The sequence below is a fragment of the Brachyhypopomus gauderio genome, unplaced genomic scaffold (assembly GCF_052324685.1).
Source record: "Brachyhypopomus gauderio isolate BG-103 unplaced genomic scaffold, BGAUD_0.2 sc111, whole genome shotgun sequence".
NCBI classification, from domain to species: domain Eukaryota; kingdom Metazoa; phylum Chordata; class Actinopteri; order Gymnotiformes; family Hypopomidae; genus Brachyhypopomus; species Brachyhypopomus gauderio.
The window spans coordinates 544520-560738 of record NW_027506932.1 but is presented as its reverse complement, the minus strand read 5'-3'; the positions used below and the strand labels follow the sequence as shown (position 1 = coordinate 560738).

At 42.0% G+C, this 16219-nt stretch overlaps 18 non-coding genes across 18 annotated transcripts; all 18 read left to right on the top strand.

Moving 5' to 3' along the window:
- The first annotated feature begins 1703 nt into the window (after positions 1 to 1703).
- trnap-cgg (transfer RNA proline (anticodon CGG)) lies at positions 1704 to 1775 on the top strand. Its single transcript has one exon. It is a non-coding gene; the product is annotated as a tRNA-Pro (tRNA).
- A 605-nt stretch (positions 1776 to 2380) lies between these two features.
- trnap-ugg (transfer RNA proline (anticodon UGG)) lies at positions 2381 to 2452 on the top strand. Its single transcript has one exon. It is a non-coding gene; the product is annotated as a tRNA-Pro (tRNA).
- A 598-nt stretch (positions 2453 to 3050) lies between these two features.
- Positions 3051 to 3122, top strand: trnap-ugg (transfer RNA proline (anticodon UGG)). Its single transcript has one exon. It is a non-coding gene; the product is annotated as a tRNA-Pro (tRNA).
- Positions 3123 to 3719: 597 nt separating this feature from the next.
- Positions 3720 to 3791, top strand: trnap-cgg (transfer RNA proline (anticodon CGG)). The gene has a single exon. It is a non-coding gene; the product is annotated as a tRNA-Pro (tRNA).
- Positions 3792 to 4396: 605 nt separating this feature from the next.
- Positions 4397 to 4468, top strand: trnap-ugg (transfer RNA proline (anticodon UGG)). The gene has a single exon. It is a non-coding gene; the product is annotated as a tRNA-Pro (tRNA).
- A 597-nt stretch (positions 4469 to 5065) lies between these two features.
- On the top strand, positions 5066 to 5137 carry trnap-cgg (transfer RNA proline (anticodon CGG)). Its single transcript has one exon. It is a non-coding gene; the product is annotated as a tRNA-Pro (tRNA).
- Positions 5138 to 5742: 605 nt separating this feature from the next.
- trnap-ugg (transfer RNA proline (anticodon UGG)) lies at positions 5743 to 5814 on the top strand. The gene has a single exon. It is a non-coding gene; the product is annotated as a tRNA-Pro (tRNA).
- A 597-nt stretch (positions 5815 to 6411) lies between these two features.
- On the top strand, positions 6412 to 6483 carry trnap-cgg (transfer RNA proline (anticodon CGG)). The gene has a single exon. It is a non-coding gene; the product is annotated as a tRNA-Pro (tRNA).
- A 605-nt stretch (positions 6484 to 7088) lies between these two features.
- Positions 7089 to 7160, top strand: trnap-ugg (transfer RNA proline (anticodon UGG)). The gene has a single exon. It is a non-coding gene; the product is annotated as a tRNA-Pro (tRNA).
- A 597-nt stretch (positions 7161 to 7757) lies between these two features.
- Positions 7758 to 7829, top strand: trnap-cgg (transfer RNA proline (anticodon CGG)). The gene has a single exon. It is a non-coding gene; the product is annotated as a tRNA-Pro (tRNA).
- Positions 7830 to 9104: 1275 nt separating this feature from the next.
- Positions 9105 to 9176, top strand: trnap-ugg (transfer RNA proline (anticodon UGG)). Its single transcript has one exon. It is a non-coding gene; the product is annotated as a tRNA-Pro (tRNA).
- A 597-nt stretch (positions 9177 to 9773) lies between these two features.
- On the top strand, positions 9774 to 9845 carry trnap-cgg (transfer RNA proline (anticodon CGG)). The gene has a single exon. It is a non-coding gene; the product is annotated as a tRNA-Pro (tRNA).
- A 605-nt stretch (positions 9846 to 10450) lies between these two features.
- trnap-ugg (transfer RNA proline (anticodon UGG)) lies at positions 10451 to 10522 on the top strand. Its single transcript has one exon. It is a non-coding gene; the product is annotated as a tRNA-Pro (tRNA).
- A 1267-nt stretch (positions 10523 to 11789) lies between these two features.
- Positions 11790 to 11861, top strand: trnap-ugg (transfer RNA proline (anticodon UGG)). The gene has a single exon. It is a non-coding gene; the product is annotated as a tRNA-Pro (tRNA).
- A 1274-nt stretch (positions 11862 to 13135) lies between these two features.
- On the top strand, positions 13136 to 13207 carry trnap-cgg (transfer RNA proline (anticodon CGG)). The gene has a single exon. It is a non-coding gene; the product is annotated as a tRNA-Pro (tRNA).
- Positions 13208 to 13812: 605 nt separating this feature from the next.
- trnap-ugg (transfer RNA proline (anticodon UGG)) lies at positions 13813 to 13884 on the top strand. The gene has a single exon. It is a non-coding gene; the product is annotated as a tRNA-Pro (tRNA).
- A 597-nt stretch (positions 13885 to 14481) lies between these two features.
- On the top strand, positions 14482 to 14553 carry trnap-ugg (transfer RNA proline (anticodon UGG)). The gene has a single exon. It is a non-coding gene; the product is annotated as a tRNA-Pro (tRNA).
- A 1274-nt stretch (positions 14554 to 15827) lies between these two features.
- Positions 15828 to 15899, top strand: trnap-cgg (transfer RNA proline (anticodon CGG)). Its single transcript has one exon. It is a non-coding gene; the product is annotated as a tRNA-Pro (tRNA).
- The last annotated feature ends 320 nt before the right edge of the window (positions 15900 to 16219 follow it).

Genomic DNA, 16219 nt, shown 5'->3' with positions numbered 1-16219 from the left:
GATACCTGTCACGAAGTGAATCGCAACTGCAGACGAGTGAGGGTGAATAAATAATTTGCTGTTAAGCCAGTGTCCACAGAGCATAGATCTAGCACATCTGGCTCTTACATTAGCATGACAAGCCGGGACTGTATTTTCCCTAGCACGTGTAGTATATTACGTTTTCAAGTACAGTCTCCAGGAGTTGAATTGTGTTACTGTCTTTTCAGCCCAAATGCCAACTGATTTGTGCATAAGGGCTTGATACATTCATGTGTGTAGTCAAGACTGAGACTGTGCACTAGGCAAAAGAGCCAAAAAAAGCCAAAATAAACGCCTCAAAAGGCCAAAATAAGAAAGCAAATGTTGAAATAGTAGGCTCGTTGGTCTAGTCGTATGATTCTCGCTTCGGGTGTGAGAGTTCCTGGGTTCAAATCCCGGACAAGCCCTTTATATGTTATTTGACTAAAATTATGTACAGTGCTCTTCTTTACTGCATTGTTGTGACATCTGCTTCTAAGACATGTCAACGTTTAAACAGACCGTTTCTGAATGGCAAAGCAGCTTGTTGGACTACATCTTCAGTTATTCGGTTATTGTTTAGAAGCGAGAGATCCCTGGCCCTTTTTTGGGTTAAATTGCCAGCCAAGCCTACATTGACAACAAAAATGTGGATGCTCTGGTAGCTATTACAATAGCGATACCTGTCACGAAGTGAATCGCAACTGCAGACGAGTGAGGGTGAATAAATAATTTGCTGTTAAGCCAGTGTCCACAGAGCATAGATCTAGCACATCTGGCTCTTACATTAGCATGACAAGACGGGACTGTATTTTCCCTAGCACGTGTGGTATATTACGTTTTCAAGTACAGTCTCCAGGAGTTGAATTGTGTTACTGTCTTTTCAGCCCAAATGCCAACTGATTTGTGCATAAGGGCTTGATACATTCATGTGTGTAGTCAAGACTGAGACTGTGCACTAGGCAAAAGAGCCAAAAAAAGCCAAAATAAACGCCTCAAAAGGCCAAAATAAGAAAGCAAATACGGAACTAGTAGGCTCATTGGTCTAGGCGTATGATTCTCGCTTTGGGTGCGAGAGGTCCCGGGTTCAAATCCCGGACGAGCCCTTTATATGTTATTTGACTAAAACTATGTACAGTGCTCTACTTTACTGCATTGTTGTGACATCTGCATCTAAGACATGTCAACATTAAAATAGACCATTTCTGAATGGCAAAGCAACTTTTTGGACTACAGCTTCGGTTATTGTTTAGAAGCAAGAGATCCCTGGCCCTTTTTTGGGTTAAATTGCCAGCCAAGCCTACATTGACAACAAAAATGTGGATGCTCTGGTAGCTATTACACTAGCGATACCTTTCACTAAGTGAATCGCAACTGCAGACGAGTGAGGGTGAATAAATAATTTGCTGTTAAGCCAGTGTCCACAGAGCATAGATCTAGCACATCTGGCTCTTACATTAGCATGACAAGCCGGGACTGTATTTTCCCTAGCACGTGTGGTACATTACGTTTTCAAGTACAGTCTTCAGGAGTTGAATTGTGTTACTGTCTTTTCAGCCCAAATGCCAACTGATTTGTGCATAAAAGCGTGATACATAGATGTGTGTAGTCAAGACTGAGAATGTGCACTAGGCAAAAGAGCCAAAAAAGCCTAAATAAACGCCTCAAAAGGCCAAAATAAGAAATCAAATCTTGAAATAGAAGGCTCGTTGGTCTAGTCGTATGATTCTCGCTTCGGGTGTGAGAGGTCCCGGGTTCAAATCCCGGACGAGCCCTTTATATGTTATTTGACTAAAATTATGTACAGTGCTCTTCTTTACTGCATTGTTGTGACATCTGCTTCTAAGACATGTCAACGTTTAAACAGACCGTTTCTGAATGGCAAAGCAGCTTGTTGGACTACATCTTCGGTTATTCTGTTATTGTTTAGAAGCGAGAGATCCCTGGCCCTTTTTTGGGTTAAATTGCCAGCCAAGCCTACATTGACAACAAAAATGTGGATGCTCTGGTAGCTATTACAATAGCGATACCTGTCACGAAGTGAATCGCAACTGCAGACGAGTGAGGGTGAATAAATAATTTGCTGTTAAGCCAGTGTCCACAGAGCATAGATCTAGCACATCTGGCTCTTACATTAGCATGACAAGGCGGGACTGTACTTTCCCTAGCACGTGTGGTATATTACGTTTTCAAGTACAGTCTCCAGGAGTTGAATTGTGTGACTGTCTTTTCAGCCCAAATGCCAACTGATTTGTGCATAAGGGCTTGATACATTCATGTGTGTAGTCAAGACTGAGACTGTGCACTAGGCAAAAGAGCCAAAAAAGCCAAAATAAACGCCTCAAAAGGCCAAAATAAGAAATCAAATGTTGAACTAGTAGGCTCGTTGGTCTAGGCGTATGATTCTCGCTTTGGGTGCGAGAGGTCCCGGGTTCAAATCCCGGACGAGCCCTTTATATGTTATTTGACTAAAACTATGTACAGTGCTCTACTTTACTGCATTGTTGTGACATCTGCATCTAAGACATGTCAACATTAAAATAGACCATTTCTGAATGGCAAAGCAACTTTTTGGACTACAGCTTCGGTTATTGTTTAGAAGCAAGAGATCCCTGGCCCTTTTTTGGGTTAAATTGCCAGCCAAGCCTACATTGACAACAAAAATGTGGATGCTCTGGTAGCTATTACACTAGCGATACCTTTCACTAAGTGAATCGCAACTGCAGACGAGTGAGGGTGAATAAATAATTTGCTGTTAAGCCAGTGTCCACAGAGCATAGATCTAGCACATCTGGCTCTTACATTAGCATGACAAGCCGGGACTGTATTTTCCCTAGCACGTGTGGTATATTACGTTTTCAAGTACAGTCTCCAGGAGTTGAATTGTGTTACTGTCTTTTCAGCCCAAATGCCAACTGATTTGTGCATAAGGGCTTGATACATTCATGTGTGTAGTCAAGACTGAGACTGTGCACTAGGCAAAAGAGCCAAAAAAAGCCAAAATAAACGCCTCAAAAGGCCAAAATAAGAAAGCAAATCTTGAACTAGTAGGCTCGTTGGTCTAGGCGTATGATTCTTGCTTTGGGTGCGAGAGGTCCCGGGTTCAAATCCCGGACGAGCCCTTTATATGTTATTTGACTAAAACTATGTACAGTGCTCTACTTTACTGCATTGTTGTGACATCTGCATCTAAGACATGTCAACATTAAAATAGACCATTTCTGAATGGCAAAGCAACTTTTTGGACTACAGCTTCGGTTATTGTTTAGAAGCAAGAGATCCCTGGCCCTTTTTTGGGTTAAATTACCAGCCAAGCCTACATTGACAACAAAAATGTGGATGCTCTGGTAGCTATTACACTAGCGATACCTTTCACTAAGTGAATCGCAACTGCAGACGAGTGAGGGTGAATAAATAATTTGCTGTTAAGCCAGTGTCCACAGAGCATAGATCTAGCACATCTGGCTCTTACATTAGCATGACAAGCCGGGACTGTATTTTCCCTAGCACGTGTGGTACATTACGTTTTCAAGTACAGTCTTCAGGAGTTGAATTGTGTTACTGTCTTTTCAGCCCAAATGCCAACTGATTTGTGCATAAAAGCGTGATACATAGATGTGTGTAGTCAAGACTGAGAATGTGCACTAGGCAAAAGAGCCAAAAAAGCCTAAATAAACGCCTCAAAAGGCCAAAATAAGAAATCAAATCTTGAAACAGAAGGCTCGTTGGTCTAGTCGTATGATTCTCGCTTCGGGTGTGAGAGGTCCCGGGTTCAAATCCCGGACGAGCCCTTTATATGTTATTTGACTAAAATTATGTACAGTGCTCTTCTTTACTGCATTGTTGTGACATCTGCTTCTAAGACATGTCAACGTTTAAACAGACCGTTTCTGAATGGCAAAGCAGCTTGTTGGACTACATCTTCGGTTATTCTGTTATTGTTTAGAAGCGAGAGATCCCTGGCCCTTTTTTGGGTTAAATTGCCAGCCAAGCCTACATTGACAACAAAAATGTGGATGCTCTGGTAGCTATTACAATAGCGATACCTGTCACGAAGTGAATCGCAACTGCAGACGAGTGAGGGTGAATAAATAATTTGCTGTTAAGCCAGTGTCCACAGAGCATAGATCTAGCACATCTGGCTCTTACATTAGCATGACAAGCCGGGACTGTACTTTCCCTAGCACGTGTGGTATATTACGTTTTCAAGTACAGTCTCCAGGAGTTGAATTGTGTTACTGTCTTTTCAGCCCAAATGCCAACTGATTTGTGCATAAGGGCTTGATACATTCATGTGTGTAGTCAAGACTGAGACTGTGCACTAGGCAAAAGAGCCAAAAAAGCCAAAATAAACGCCTCAAAAGGCCAAAATAAGAAATCAAATGTCGAACTAGTAGGCTCGTTGGTCTAGGCGTATGATTCTCGCTTTGGGTGCGAGAGGTCCCGGGTTCAAATCCCGGACGAGCCCTTTATATGTTATTTGACTAAAACTATGTACAGTGCTCTACTTTACTGCATTGTTGTGACATCTGCATCTAAGACATGTCAACATTAAAATAGACCATTTCTGAATGGCAAAGCAACTTTTTGGACTACAGCTTCGGTTATTGTTTAGAAGCAAGAGATCCCTGGCCCTTTTTTGGGTTAAATTGCCAGCCAAGCCTACATTGACAACAAAAATGTGGATGCTCTGGTAGCTATTACACTAGCGATACCTTTCACTAAGTGAATCGCAACTGCAGACGAGTGAGGGTGAATAAATAATTTGCTGTTAAGCCAGTGTCCACAGAGCATAGATCTAGCACATCTGGCTCTTACATTAGCATGACAAGCCGGGACTGTATTTTCCCTAGCACGTGTGGTACATTACGTTTTCAAGTACAGTCTTCAGGAGTTGAATTGTGTTACTGTCTTTTCAGCCCAAATGCCAACTGATTTGTGCATAAAAGCGTGATACATAGATGTGTGTAGTCAAGACTGAGAATGTGCACTAGGCAAAAGAGCCAAAAAAGCCTAAATAAACGCCTCAAAAGGCCAAAATAAGAAATCAAATCTTGAACTAATAGGCTCGTTGGTCTAGTCGTATGATTCTCGCTTCGGGTGTGAGAGGTCCCGGGTTCAAATCCCGGACGAGCCCTTTATATGTTATTTGACTAAAATTATGTACAGTGCTCTTCTTTACTGCATTGTTGTGACATCTGCTTCTAAGACATGTCAACGTTTAAACAGACCGTTTCTGAATGGCAAAGCAGCTTGTTGGACTACATCTTCGGTTATTCTGTTATTGTTTAGAAGCGAGAGATCCCTGGCCCTTTTTTGGGTTAAATTGCCAGCCAAGCCTACATTGACAACAAAAATGTGGATGCTCTGGTAGCTATTACAATAGCGATACCTGTCACGAAGTGAATCGCAACTGCAGACGAGTGAGGGTGAATAAATAATTTGCTGTTAAGCCAGTGTCCACAGAGCATAGATCTAGCACATCTGGCTCTTACATTAGCATGACAAGGCGGGACTGTACTTTCCCTAGCACGTGTGGTATATTACGTTTTCAAGTACAGTCTCCAGGAGTTGAATTGTGTTACTGTCTTTTCAGCCCAAATGCCAACTGATTTGTGCATAAGGGCTTGATACATTCATGTGTGTAGTCAAGACTGAGACTGTGCACTAGGCAAAAGAGCCAAAAAAGCCAAAATAAACGCCTCAAAAGGCCAAAATAAGAAATCAAATCTTGAACTAGTAGGCTCGTTGGTCTAGGCGTATGATTCTCGCTTTGGGTGCGAGAGGTCCTGGGTTCAAATCCCGGACGAGCCCTTTATATGTTATTTGACTAAAACTATGTACAGTGCTCTACTTTACTGCATTGTTGTGACATCTGCATCTAAGACATGTCAACATTAAAATAGACCATTTCTGAATGGCAAAGCAACTTTTTGGACTACAGCTTCGGTTATTGTTTAGAAGCAAGAGATCCCTGGCCCTTTTTTGGGTTAAATTGCCAGCCAAGCCTACATTGACAACAAAAATGTGGATGCTCTGGTAGCTATTACACTAGCGATACCTTTCACTAAGTGAATCGCAACTGCAGACGAGTGAGGGTGAATAAATAATTTGCTGTTAAGCCAGTGTCCACAGAGCATAGATCTAGCACATCTGGCTCTTACATTAGCATGACAAGCCGGGACTGTATTTTCCCTAGCACGTGTGGTACATTACGTTTTCAAGTACAGTCTTCAGGAGTTGAATTGTGTTACTGTCTTTTCAGCCCAAATGCCAACTGATTTGTGCATAAAAGCGTGATACATAGATGTGTGTAGTCAAGACTGAGAATGTGCACTAGGCAAAAGAGCCAAAAAAGCCTAAATAAACGCCTCAAAAGGCCAAAATAAGAAATCAAATCTTGAACTAATAGGCTCGTTGGTCTAGTCGTATGATTCTCGCTTCGGGTGTGAGAGGTCCCGGGTTCAAATCCCGGACGAGCCCTTTATATGTTATTTGACTAAAATTATGTACAGTGCTCTTCTTTACTGCATTGTTGTGACATCTGCTTCTAAGACATGTCAACGTTTAAACAGACCGTTTCTGAATGGCAAAGCAGCTTGTTGGACTACATCTTCGGTTATTCTGTTATTGTTTAGAAGCGAGAGATCCCTGGCCCTTTTTTGGGTTAAATTGCCAGCCAAGCCTACATTGACAACAAAAATGTGGATGCTCTGGTAGCTATTACAATAGCGATACCTGTCACGAAGTGAATCGCAACTGCAGACGAGTGAGGGTGAATAAATAATTTGCTGTTAAGCCAGTGTCCACAGAGCATAGATCTAGCACATCTGGCTCTTACATTAGCATGACAAGCCGGGACTGTACTTTCCCTAGCACGTGTGGTATATTACGTTTTCAAGTACAGTCTCCAGGAGTTGAATTGTGTTACTGTCTTTTCAGCCCAAATGCCAACTGATTTGTGCATAAGGGCTTGATACATTCATGTGTGTAGTCAAGACTGAGACTGTGCACTAGGCAAAAGAGCCAAAAAAGCCAAAATAAACGCCTCAAAAGGCCAAAATAAGAAATCAAATCTTGAACTAGTAGGCTCGTTGGTCTAGGCGTATGATTCTCGCTTTGGGTGCGAGAGGTCCTGGGTTCAAATCCCGGACGAGCCCTTTATATGTTATTTGACTAAAACTATGTACAGTGCTCTACTTTACTGCATTGTTGTGACATCTGCATCTAAGACATGTCAACATTAAAATAGACCATTTCTGAATGGCAAAGCAACTTTTTGGACTACAGCTTCGGTTATTGTTTAGAAGCAAGAGATCCCTGGCCCTTTTTTGGGTTAAATTGCCAGCCAAGCCTACATTGACAACAAAAATGTGGATGCTCTGGTAGCTATTACACTAGCGATACCTTTCACTAAGTGAATCGCAACTGCAGACGAGTGAGGGTGAATAAATAATTTGCTGTTAAGCCAGTGTCCACAGAGCATAGATCTAGCACATCTGGCTCTTACATTAGCATGACAAGCCGGGACTGTATTTTCCCTAGCACGTGTGGTACATTACGTTTTCAAGTACAGTCTTCAGGAGTTGAATTGTGTTACTGTCTTTTCAGCCCAAATGCCAACTGATTTGTGCATAAAAGCGTGATACATAGATGTGTGTAGTCAAGACTGAGAATGTGCACTAGGCAAAAGAGCCAAAAAAGCCTAAATAAACGCCTCAAAAGGCCAAAATAAGAAATCAAATCTTGAACTAATAGGCTCGTTGGTCTAGTCGTATGATTCTCGCTTCGGGTGTGAGAGGTCCCGGGTTCAAATCCCGGACGAGCCCTTTATATGTTATTTGACTAAAATTATGTACAGTGCTCTTCTTTACTGCATTGTTGTGACATCTGCTTCTAAGACATGTCAACGTTTAAACAGACCGTTTCTGAATGGCAAAGCAGCTTGTTGGACTACATCTTCGGTTATTCTGTTATTGTTTAGAAGCGAGAGATCCCTGGCCCTTTTTTGGGTTAAATTGCCAGCCAAGCCTACATTGACAACAAAAATGTGGATGCTCTGGTAGCTATTACAATAGCGATACCTGTCACGAAGTGAATCGCAACTGCAGACGAGTGAGGGTGAATAAATAATTTGCTGTTAAGCCAGTGTCCACAGAGCATAGATCTAGCACATCTGGCTCTTACATTAGCATGACAAGCCGGGACTGTACTTTCCCTAGCACGTGTGGTATATTACGTTTTCAAGTACAGTCTCCAGGAGTTGAATTGTGTTACTGTCTTTTCAGCCCAAATGCCAACTGATTTGTGCATAAGGGCTTGATACATTCATGTGTGTAGTCAAGACTGAGACTGTGCACTAGGCAAAAGAGCCAAAAAAGCCAAAATAAACGCCTCAAAAGGCCAAAATAAGAAATCAAATCTTGAACTAGTTGGCTCGTTGCTCTAGGCGTATGATTCTCGCTTTGGGTGCGAGAGGTCCTGGGTTCAAATCCCGGACGAGCCCTTTATATGTTATTTGACTAAAACTATGTACAGTGCTCTACTTTACTGCATTGTTGTGACATCTGCATCTAAGACATGTCAACATTAAAATAGACCATTTCTGAATGGCAAAGCAACTTTTTGGACTACAGCTTCGGTTATTGTTTAGAAGCAAGAGATCCCTGGCCCTTTTTTGGGTTAAATTGCCAGCCAAGCCTACATTGACAACAAAAATGTGGATGCTCTGGTAGCTATTACAATAGCGATACCTGTCACGAAGTGAATCGCAACTGCAGACGAGTGAGGGTGAATAAATAATTTGCTGTTAAGCCAGTGTCCACAGAGCATAGATCTAGCACATCTGGCTCTTACATTAGCATGACAAGCCGGGACTGTATTTTCCCTAGCACGTGTGGTATATTACGTTTTCAAGTACAGTCTCCAGGAGTTGAATTGTGTTACTGTCTTTTCAGCCCAAATGCCAACTGATTTGTGCATAAGGGCTTGATACATTCATGTGTGTAGTCAAGACTGAGACTGTGCACTAGGCAAAAGAGCCAAAAAAATCCAAAATAAACGCCTCAAAAGGCCAAAATAAGAAAGCAAATGTTGAACTAGTAGGCTCGTTGGTCTAGGCGTATGATTCTCGCTTTGGGTGCGAGAGGTCCCGGGTTCAAATCCCGGACGAGCCCTTTAGATGTTATTTGACTAAAACTATGTACAGTGCTCTACTTTACTGCATTGTTGTGACATCTGCATCTAAGACATGTCAACATTAAAATAGACCATTTCTGAATGGCAAAGCAACTTTTTGGACTACAGCTTCGGTTATTGTTTAGAAGCAAGAGATCCCTGGCCCTTTTTTGGGTTAAATTGCCAGCCAAGCCTACATTGACAACAAAAATGTGGATGCTCTGGTAGCTATTACACTAGCGATACCTTTCACTAAGTGAATCGCAACTGCAGACGAGTGAGGGTGAATAAATAATTTGCTGTTAAGCCAGTGTCCACAGAGCATAGATCTAGCACATCTGGCTCTTACATTAGCATGACAAGCCGGGACTGTATTTTCCCTAGCACGTGTGGTACATTACGTTTTCAAGTACAGTCTTCAGGAGTTGAATTGTGTTACTGTCTTTTCAGCCCAAATGCCAACTGATTTGTGCATAAAAGCGTGATACATAGATGTGTGTAGTCAAGACTGAGAATGTGCACTAGGCAAAAGAGCCAAAAAAGCCTAAATAAACGCCTCAAAAGGCCAAAATAAGAAATCAAATCTTGAAATAGAAGGCTCGTTGGTCTAGTCGTATGATTCTCGCTTCGGGTGTGAGAGGTCCCGGGTTCAAATCCCGGACGAGCCCTTTATATGTTATTTGACTAAAATTATGTACAGTGCTCTTCTTTACTGCATTGTTGTGACATCTGCTTCTAAGACATGTCAACGTTTAAACAGACCGTTTCTGAATGGCAAAGCAGCTTGTTGGACTACATCTTCGGTTATTCTGTTATTGTTTAGAAGCGAGAGATCCCTGGCCCTTTTTTGGGTTAAATTGCCAGCCAAGCCTACATTGACAACAAAAATGTGGATGCTCTGGTAGCTATTACAATAGCGATACCTGTCACGAAGTGAATCGCAACTGCAGACGAGTGAGGGTGAATAAATAATTTGCTGTTAAGCCAGTGTCCACAGAGCATAGATCTAGCACATCTGGCTCTTACATTAGCATGACAAGGCGGGACTGTACTTTCCCTAGCACGTGTGGTATATTACGTTTTCAAGTACAGTCTCCAGGAGTTGAATTGTGTGACTGTCTTTTCAGCCCAAATGCCAACTGATTTGTGCATAAGGGCTTGATACATTCATGTGTGTAGTCAAGACTGAGACTGTGCACTAGGCAAAAGAGCCAAAAAAGCCAAAATAAACGCCTCAAAAGGCCAAAATAAGAAATCAAATGTTGAACTAGTAGGCTCGTTGGTCTAGGCGTATGATTCTCGCTTTGGGTGCGAGAGGTCCCGGGTTCAAATCCCGGACGAGCCCTTTATATGTTATTTGACTAAAACTATGTACAGTGCTCTACTTTACTGCATTGTTGTGACATCTGCATCTAAGACATGTCAACATTAAAATAGACCATTTCTGAATGGCAAAGCAACTTTTTGGACTACAGCTTCGGTTATTGTTTAGAAGCAAGAGATCCCTGGCCCTTTTTTGGGTTAAATTGCCAGCCAAGCCTACATTGACAACAAAAATGTGGATGCTCTGGTAGCTATTACACTAGCAATACCTTTCACTAAGTGAATCGCAACTGCAGACGAGTGAGGGTGAATAAATAATTTGCTGTTAAGCCAGTGTCCACAGAGCATAGATCTAGCACATCTGGCTCTTACATTAGCATGACAAGCCGGGACTGTATTTTCCCTAGCACGTGTGGTATATTACGTTTTCAAGTACAGTCTCCAGGAGTTGAATTGTGTTACTGTCTTTTCAGCCCAAATGCCAACTGATTTGTGCATAAGGGCTTGATACATTCATGTGTGTAGTCAAGACTGAGACTGTGCACTAGGCAAAAGAGCCAAAAAAAGCCAAAATAAACGCCTCAAAAGGCCAAAATAAGAAAGCAAATCTTGAACTAGTAGGCTCGTTGGTCTAGGCGTATGATTCTTGCTTTGGGTGCGAGAGGTCCCGGGTTCAAATCCTGGACGAGCCCTTTATATGTTATTTGACTAAAACTATGTACAGTGCTCTACTTTACTGCATTGTTGTGACATCTGCATCTAAGACATGTCAACATTAAAATAGACCATTTCTGAATGGCAAAGCAACTTTTTGGACTACAGCTTCGGTTATTGTTTAGAAGCAAGAGATCCCTGGCCCTTTTTTGGGTTAAATTACCAGCCAAGCCTACAATGACAACAAAAATGTGGATGCTCTGGTAGCTATTACACTAGCGATACCTTTCACTAAGTGAATCGCAACTGCAGACGAGTGAGGGTGAATAAATAATTTGCTGTTAAGCCAGTGTCCACAGAGCATAGATCTAGCACATCTGGCTCTTACATTAGCATGAAAAGCCGGGACTGTATTTTCCCTAGCACGTGTGGTACATTACGTTTTCAAGTACAGTCTTCAGGAGTTGAATTGTGTTACTGTCTTTTCAGCCCAAATGCCAACTGATTTGTGCATAAAAGCGTGATACATAGATGTGTGTAGTCAAGACTGAGAATGTGCACTAGGCAAAAGAGCCAAAAAAGCCTAAATAAACGCCTCAAAAGGCCAAAATAAGAAATCAAATCTTGAAATAGAAGGCTCGTTGGTCTAGTCGTATGATTCTCGCTTTGGGTGTGAGAGGTCCCGGGTTCAAATCCCGGACGAGCCCTTTATATGTTATTTGACTAAAATTATGTACAGTGCTCTTCTTTACTGCATTGTTGTGACATCTGCTTCTAAGACATGTCAACGTTTAAACAGACCGTTTCTGAATGGCAAAGCAGCTTGTTGGACTACATCTTCGGTTATTCTGTTATTGTTTAGAAGCGAGAGATCCCTGGCCCTTTTTTGGGTTAAATTGCCAGCCAAGCCTACATTGACAACAAAAATGTGGATGCTCTGGTAGCTATTACAATAGCGATACCTGTCACGAAGTGAATCGCAACTGCAGACGAGTGAGGGTGAATAAATAATTTGCTGTTAAGCCAGTGTCCACAGAGCATAGATCTAGCACATCTGGCTCTTACATTAGCATGACAAGCCGGGACTGTACTTTCCCTAGCACGTGTGGTATATTACGTTTTCAAGTACAGTCTCCAGGAGTTGAATTGTGTTACTGTCTTTTCAGCCCAAATGCCAACTGATTTGTGCATAAGGGCTTGATACATTCATGTGTGTAGTCAAGACTGAGACTGTGCACTAGGCAAAAGAGCCAAAAAAGCCAAAATAAACGCCTCAAAAGGCCAAAATAAGAAATCAAATGTTGAACTAGTAGGCTCGTTGGTCTAGGCGTATGATTCTCGCTTTGGGTGCGAGAGGTCTCGGGTTCAAATCCCGGACGAGCCCTTTATATGTTATTTGACTAAAACTATGTACAGTGCTCTACTTTACTGCATTGTTGTGACATCTGCATCTAAGACATGTCAACATTAAAATAGACCATTTCTGAATGGCAAAGCAACTTTTTGGACTACAGCTTCGGTTATTGTTTAGAAGCAAGAGATCCCTGGCCCTTTTTTGGGTTAAATTGCCAGCCAAGCCTACATTGACAACAAAAATGTGGATGCTCTGGTAGCTATTACACTAGCGATACCTTTCACTAAGTGAATCGCAACTGCAGACGAGTGAGGGTGAATAAATAATTTGCTGTTAAGCCAGTGTCCACAGAGCATAGATCTAGCACATCTGGCTCTTACATTAGCATGACAAGCCGGGACTGTATTTTCCCTAGCACGTGTGGTACATTACGTTTTCAAGTACAGTCTTCAGGAGTTGAATTGTGTTACTGTCTTTTCAGCCCAAATGCCAACTGATTTGTGCATAAAAGCGTGATACATAGATGTGTGTAGTCAAGACTGAGAATGTGCACTAGGCAAAAGAGCCAAAAAAGCCTAAATAAACGCCTCAAAAGGCCAAAATAAGAAATCAAATCTTGAAATAGAAGGCTCGTTGGTCTAGTCGTATGATTCTCGCTTCGGGTGTGAGAGGTCCCGGGTTCAAATCCCGGACGAGCCCTTTATATGTTATTTGACTAAAATTATGTACAGTGCTCTTCTTTACTGCATTGTTGTGACATCTGCTTCTAAGACATGTCAACGTTTAAACAGACCGTTTCTGAATGGCAAAGCAGCTTGTTGGACTACATCTTCGGTTATTCTGTTATTGTTTAGAAGCGAGAGATCCCTGGCCCTTTTTTGGGTTAAATTGCCAGCCAAGCCTACATTGACAACAAAAATGTGGATGCTCTGGTAGCTATTACAATAGCGATACCTGTCACGAAGTGAATCGCAACTGCAGACGAGTGAGGGTGAATAAATAATTTGCTGTTAAGCCAGTGTCCACAGAGCATAGATCTAGCACATCTGGCTCTTACATTAGCATGACAAGCCGGGACTGTACTTTCCCTAGCACGTGTGGTATATTACGTTTTCAAGTACAGTCTCCAGGAGTTGAATTGTGTTACTGTCTTTTCAGCCCAAATGCCAACTGATTTGTGCATAAGGGCTTGATACATTCATGTGTGTAGTCAAGACTGAGACTGTGCACTAGGCAAAAGAGCCAAAAAAGCCAAAATAAACGCCTCAAAAGGCCAAAATAAGAAATCAAATGTCGAACTAGTAGGCTCGTTGGTCTAGGCGTATGATTCTCGCTTTGGGTGCGAGAGGTCCCGGGTTCAAATCCCGGACGAGCCCTTTATATGTTATTTGACTAAAACTATGTACAGTGCTCTACTTTACTGCATTGTTGTGACATCTGCATCTAAGACATGTCAACATTAAAATAGACCATTTCTGAATGGCAAAGCAACTTTTTGGACTACAGCTTCGGTTATTGTTTAGAAGCAAGAGATCCCTGGCCCTTTTTTGGGTTAAATTGCCAGCCAAGCCTACATTGACAACAAAAATGTGGATGCTCTGGTAGCTATTACACTAGCGATACCTTTCACTAAGTGAATCGCAACTGCAGACGAGTGAGGGTGAATAAATAATTTGCTGTTAAGCCAGTGTCCACAGAGCATAGATGTAGCACATCTGGCTCTTACATTAGCATGACAAGCCGGGACTGTATTTTCCCTAGCACGTGTGGTACATTACGTTTTCAAGTACAGTCTTCAGGAGTTGAATTGTGTTACTGTCTTTTCAGCCCAAATGCCAACTGATTTGTGCATAAAAGCGTGATACATAGATGTGTGTAGTCAAGACTGAGAATGTGCACTAGGCAAAAGAGCCAAAAAAGCCTAAATAAACGCCTCAAAAGGCCAAAATAAGAAATCAAATCTTGAAATAGAAGGCTCGTTGGTCTAGTCGTATGATTCTCGCTTTGGGTGTGAGAGGTCCCGGGTTCAAATCCCGGACGAGCCCTTTATATGTTATTTGACTAAAATTATGTACAGTGCTCTTCTTTACTGCATTGTTGTGACATCTGCTTCTAAGACATGTCAACGTTTAAACAGACCGTTTCTGAATGGCAAAGCAGCTTGTTGGACTACATCTTCGGTTATTCTGTTATTGTTTAGAAGCGAGAGATCCCTGGCCCTTTTTTGGGTTAAATTGCCAGCCAAGCCTACATTGACAACAAAAATGTGGATGCTCTGGTAGCTATTACAATAGCGATACCTGTCACGAAGTGAATCGCAACTGCAGACGAGTGAGGGTGAATAAATAATTTGCTGTTAAGCCAGTGTCCACAGAGCATAGATCTAGCACATCTGGCTCTTACATTAGCATGACAAGCCGGGACTGTACTTTCCCTAGCACGTGTGGTATATTACGTTTTCAAGTACAGTCTCCAGGAGTTGAATTGTGTTACTGTCTTTTCAGCCCAAATGCCAACTGATTTGTGCATAAGGGCTTGATACATTCATGTGTGTAGTCAAGACTGAGACTGTGCACTAGGCAAAAGAGCCAAAAAAGCCAAAATAAACGCCTCAAAAGGCCAAAATAAGAAATCAAATGTTGAACTAGTAGGCTCGTTGGTCTAGGCGTATGATTCTCGCTTTGGGTGCGAGAGGTCTCGGGTTCAAATCCCGGACGAGCCCTTTATATGTTATTTGACTAAAACTATGTACAGTGCTCTACTTTACTGCATTGTTGTGACATCTGCATCTAAGACATGTCAACATTAAAATAGACCATTTCTGAATGGCAAAGCAACTTTTTGGACTACAGCTTCGGTTATTGTTTAGAAGCAAGAGATCCCTGGCCCTTTTTTGGGTTAAATTGCCAGCCAAGCCTACATTGACAACAAAAATGTGGATGCTCTGGTAGCTATTACACTAGCGATACCTTTCACTAAGTGAATCGCAACTGCAGACGAGTGAGGGTGAATAAATAATTTGCTGTTAAGCCAGTGTCCACAGAGCATAGATCTAGCACATCTGGCTCTTACATTAGCATGACAAGCCGGGACTGTATTTTCCCTAGCACGTGTGGTACATTACGTTTTCAAGTACAGTCTTCAGGAGTTGAATTGTGTTACTGTCTTTTCAGCCCAAATGCCAACTGATTTGTGCATAAAAGCGTGATACATAGATGTGTGTAGTCAAGACTGAGAATGTGCACTAGGCAAAAGAGCCAAAAAAGCCTAAATAAACGCCTCAAAAGGCCAAAATAAGAAATCAAATCTTGAAATAGAAGGCTCGTTGGTCTAGTCGTATGATTCTCGCTTCGGGTGTGAGAGGTCCCGGGTTCAAATCCCGGACGAGCCCTTTATATGTTATTTGACTAAAATTATGTACAGTGCTCTTCTTTACTGCATTGTTGTGACATCTGCTTCTAAGACATGTCAACGTTTAAACAGACCGTTTCTGAATGGCAAAGCAGCTTGTTGGACTACATCTTCGGTTATTCTGTTATTGTTTAGAAGCGAGAGATCCCTGGCCCTTTTTTGGGTTAAATTGCCAGCCAAGCCTACATTGACAACAAAAATGTGGATGCTCTGGTAGCTATTACAATAGCGATACCTGTCACGAAGTGAATCGCAACTGCAGACGAGTGAGGGTGAATAAATAATTTGCTGTTAAGCCAG